Below are 5,292 nucleotides of genomic sequence, written 5' to 3' on the forward strand. Positions count from 1 at the left end.
TCTTTCTTTCTTTCTTTTTCTTGTTTCATTTTATTAAATGTGACTGAAGCAGATTAAAGGATTTAGCCAAGATGGCTTAGACAGACTTCTGGCCCACCAAGATCTCCAACACTACAGCTGGGTATCAAAGGACTATCTGAAGGAATAGTACAAATGAAAGAACTTAAGTGGGTATTTTGGTACAACTTATAGAAAAGGTAAAATAAACAAGACATGCAGGTGGCCTGGTAGTGACCACAGAGTCACCCCTGTGGCTGTGGGGAAGCCGGGCTAAAGCTTCGCTTAGCTCTCACAGTCACTGTCTCCCAGGGTGTGTTTGTCAAAGAGGTCCTAGGCCAGGCCCGAATCCGGGGCCCCATCTTGTGCAAGTTGGTTACGTAGTCACCCAGTTGTTTGATGGATTTCACCTGCTCATCCAGGTAATGTGTCTCAGTGAAGTCACACAAATGAGGGTCATTCTTGTCAGTGGACAATTAGTGCAGTTCCAGTAGGGATTGATTGACACTTTTCTCCAAGCGTAGCGCACACTCCATTGCGTTCAGCCCGCTCTCCCACTCATCCAGGTCTGGTTTCTTTACGTCCTGAAGGAAGATGCGGCCGCCTCGCTGGTTCTGCAGTTTCATCAGTTTTTCTGCGTGTTCCCTCTCCTCGTGGGATTGGTGGAGAAAATATCTGGCAAAATTCTTCAAAGCCACATCATCATGGTCGAAGTAGTTAGGACATGGACAGGTCGACATAGGAGGCGTAGAGCTCCAGGTTGATCTGGCCGAGTCCTGGTTGTAGTTCTGGCGCACCTGCGAAGGGGACACGGTCGTGGTGGCAGCGGTGGAGACGTGGTGGCTGCGCGGCGCTGAAGCGGAGGCCAGGACCTTGGGGCGTCTGGGGGTGCTGATGTGAGGAGGTGGCGGAGGACTGGATGGAGATGACCGGCGAGGGGAGACGAGGGCGAGCGCCGGGTTCTGTTCAAGCACTGTTGAAGGAGGAAACCACGGCGACTCTACGAAGACTGTCTCAGCATTTCTATGAACAACAAATCTAGTCCCTGCCCCATCCTATGCCATCCTCTCAATCTGAGGCATGCTCGGGCCCATTGCTACAGAAACTTGATCAATCCATTGTGTTGATGATCTTCTTTTTTTCTCTCTGACCTGTCTAAGGAAATCTTCACTGACAGTGAGATGCTTTCCTGTATCAAGTCCTTCACCTCCTGCAGCTCCATGGTGCCACCGCCACGGCCACCGCCTCCCCTTCTGCCATCCCCTCCTATACCAGGGGCACACGGCTGTTGGCATCTGCAGCCACCATCCGTGTGGGGGCTGTCACACTGGCCACAGGGCCCAGTGCCCGTCACCTAGTCTAGGCCACAGTGGCCCCACGGGGTCACAGCAGCATGGTCTGGGCAGCGGGTAGCGGGCACAGGGCAGAAGTGGGACTCACCAAGGTTCTTTTGAGAATCTTTATCCTCTTGATGTTGAACTTCAGTCCACATTGATACCCATATTTGGCTGATTGGGTATATATAAATCGCATGGCTTATTTCAAAGTGGCTTGCTGAGCCTCCTGTTGCTTATGATGTGTCTCTTCCTGACACCATCTTGGTTTCAAGAATTTATTTTGGAAAGAGTTTATTCTGTGGCAGTGTGGAGGCTTTGTTGTACCAGCTGTGGGCCCGGGCACCCGCCATCCATCCTAGGTGAGGGAAACCCTGGGGTCTGGCCACGGAGACCCCCTAGAACTGAGGCTTCAGTGTGGGCTTGGTTGTGAGGGGCTGGGAGTCATGAAACTCACCTATTCTTTTTGGGGAATCTCTGTTGTCTTCATGTTGAGCTTCCATATTGAAGACTAGTAGTCAACTGTTTAATTGTTCAATTATCAGTAAACTGAGGACTGTGGAGGGCCATGGAGACCTGTTTCTCTGCAGCTTGCCACCCCCTAGATGCTTACACTGTTTCCTCCATCACCACCATCTTGGTTCTCCCCTAATGTTTCATATAAAAAGTATTTGCAATGCATAAATCATTGATTGTACAAAATTCTATAATTCTATCTCCAGCCTCATTTTTGTAACCAAGTCCATGTCTTCTGACTACTGATCTTCTTCCTGTTCCCACTTTTGTATTCCAGTCACTCATTATTATTAATGCATCTTGGGTATTCTTCTTATGGCTTCCTTCATCATTGCTCAACTTTCAGATGCATAGGAAGCACTGGAAAATATGAAGGTTTGGATCAGATACACCTTAGTCTTTAAACTGCCATCCTTGCTCTTTAGAACATTAAAGATGTCATTGATAGTGGGTTTCCCCAGTGCAAAACTTTGGGGGAAAAATATTTATTGACTCCTGGTACCAAGGATATTAATTGTGAATCCAAGTTAAAAAAAAAAATCATTAACAACTTTAATCTTTTTTCCATCTATCGTGTTGTTGTCTATTGTTCCAATAGTGAAGATTTGTTTATTTCTCAATATTGAGATGTAACCAATATTAAAGACTATATAGTCTTTGATCTTGTGTAGTAAATGCTTCAAATCCTCTTCACTTTCTACAAGCAAGGATGTGTAATCTGCAAAACACAGATTGGTAATGAGTCTTCCTCATATCCCGATAACATTTTCTTCTCTGTAGAGTTCAGCTTATTGAATTATTCGCCCAGCATAAAGATCAAATATGCATGGAGAAATGCTGACAGCCCTGACACATACTTTTCCTGATCTTAAACCATGTAGAGTCCCCTTGCTTTGTTTAGTCAACTCCCTAAGGGCATACTGGAAAGTATTCTGGCTAGTTAGTACTAAAGGAGCTCTGGTGGCATGCTGCATAGAGAGCTGTGCTTCTGAACCAAATACTGTTTGTCTCTGGAGGTTCTCATACTCAAGTTCTGCTGGAGAAAGATGGACAGTCTCCTCTCGTTGTGTTTTACAGGATGTTATATTGCTGTGTACTATAGGGTTGGAACCAACTCATAGCTGGCCTTCCAATGAGTTGTCAGAGGCAGTTAATCTCATGGGAGGAGATTGCCCATCCTTCTTCCACAGACCAGCTGGTGGCCTTGAACAGCATGCCTTCAGGATGATGTGGTACAATTAAAAATGAAAGGAACAGTTCTTCAAATCCATTAGTAATTTGAACATTGCATTTATAAAGTATGAATCTACAAAAATTGTAAGTTATAAAAAATGAAATTGAATGCATACAAATTGACATCATATCTCCAAAGCATTGAAGAGCAATGCTGTCACTCTGGAGACTAAGGTGCATCTGATACAAACCATGGTCTTTGCAATCACTTGTTATGTATCAGAGAGTTGACAATGACTAGGAAGAAAAGAAGGAGAATTGATACCTTTGAGCTGTGGTGCTGGAGAAGAGTATTGAATGTACCATGGACTGCCAAGAAAACAAACAGATCCATCCTGGAGAGAGTTAAACCAAGCTGCTCCTTGGAGGCAAGGATTCTGGGGCTTCATCTAACATACTTTGGACATGTTGTAAGGAGGGACCAGTACTAGGAGAGGGATATCATGCTTGGGAGGATGGAGGGATGGAGCAAGAGGGGAAGACCCTCTATGAAGTGGATTGATTCAGTGACTGGGTAATTGGGATGGGTGTGTCAAAGGCAGTGCAATAGGCACAGGATAGAGCAGGGTTTAGGGCTGTTGTACATAGGGTCACTTTGAGTCGCAAATGACTCAACGGCACATAACCACAACAAAAACAACAACAACAACCTCATAAGTGAGCTGAAATGAACTAGTATGTGCTACTATGAGGAGAATGACAAATTGAAGAGGAAAAGTGTCACATACATAGTCAAAAAGTCCTTTTAAAGATCTATCCTGCCCAAATGCCCAACTACAATAGAATGGATTGAGATGGTATTTTTACACAACACTATGCAGCACGTAAGAGCAATGATTTTGTTAATTACTATCTAACATTGGAGGGACTGGAGATCTTTATACTAAGTGAACTAACTCAGTCTTATAAGGGTAAATACTGTATAAGACCATTATTGTAGAATGAGTATGAGGATCCCCAAGAAGGTGAGGGGGGAGCTTAATCATAGGGCCACACAATTTGATGGGTGGAGGAAAGTGTGGGTTAACAAAGGGGAAAGATCTAATGAGAAAAACAATGCATACAAATTTTATTAACTTTGTGTGTAAGCCAGTTGTTTGTTTGCTTGTTTTGTTTTGTTTTTTAAAACTATCCTGAAGTACAACCTGAGAGTGATAGGATTCAAGGAAGCGTTACTAACAAAATTATTATTCAAATATATAGACCAACCACTACGGCAGAGATAAAGAAATTGAGTATTTCTGCCAACTTTTGCAACCTTTAATTAATAAAATATGCAACTGAGATGCATTGATAGTAATTGGTGACTGGAATACAGTTGAGAATAAGGAAAAAGGACTAGTAGTTGTAAAACACAGCCTTGGTGACAGAAATGAAGCTTTAGATTGTGAAGTAGAATGGATCAAGACCTTGCTTGCAGAATGTGAAGAAGACTTGAGGCACTTACTGAACAGAATCAGATTAACACTTTCAATGTGAATGCATTTCAACATCAAGAAAACAAGTCTTCACAACTGGACCAACAGGTAACATCATGATAGGTGGATAAAGATTTTAAATTGTCAATTATTTCATGTTCTTTGCTTCCACCACCAATATCCATGATAGACCCAGTCAAGAGAGCAAAGATGTTGCATTGGGAGGACAATATGCTATGAAGAACTTTCAGGTGCTGAAGAGCAATGATGTCAGTGTAAAGACTAGGATGGGACTGATAAAAATGGTGGTATATTCAATTGCTCCTTATGTATGTTAAGGTTGGACAATGAATAAAAAAGATCTACTAATTGCTCCCTTTGAATTGTGATGTTGGAGAAAAATCCTATACTGTGGACTGTCAAAGAACAAATTTGCTTTAAAGTGGAACCAGGGTGCTCTTTGGAGGCAAGGATGGTGAAACTTAGTCTCACATATTTGAAACATGTCAGGAAGTGCCTATCCTTGGAAAAAGACATCATGTTGAAAAAGAGTGGAAAACACTAGAGGAAATGCGTTAATATAGGAACTACAATTATGGGCTTGAGGATGATGAAGATTGTGATGAGTACCGGATAAGACAAATTCCAGCTCTGTTGTTCATAGGGTCACTAGAAGTCATAGATGACTCGCTATCACCTAACAGAAACATATCTCACCTCTCAATCTTTCTATTCATCTATTCTTCATCCATATTTCTCTATCTGTACTCTTTTTTTAAGTTTTTTCTTTTTTT

The 5,292-nt window shown here is 42.7% G+C and overlaps 1 pseudogene; it reads right to left on the reverse strand.

The window, feature by feature from the left end:
• Positions 1–282: 282 nt before the first annotated feature.
• Positions 283–1,489, reverse strand: LOC102872140 (annotated as a pseudogene).
• Between the last annotated feature and the right edge of the window lie 3,803 nt (positions 1,490–5,292).

Source organism: Elephantulus edwardii, unplaced genomic scaffold (genome assembly GCF_000299155.1).
Source record: "Elephantulus edwardii isolate Elephantulus edwardi_28Jun2011 unplaced genomic scaffold, EleEdw1.0 scaffold00045, whole genome shotgun sequence".
Classification (NCBI taxonomy): domain Eukaryota; kingdom Metazoa; phylum Chordata; class Mammalia; order Macroscelidea; family Macroscelididae; genus Elephantulus; species Elephantulus edwardii.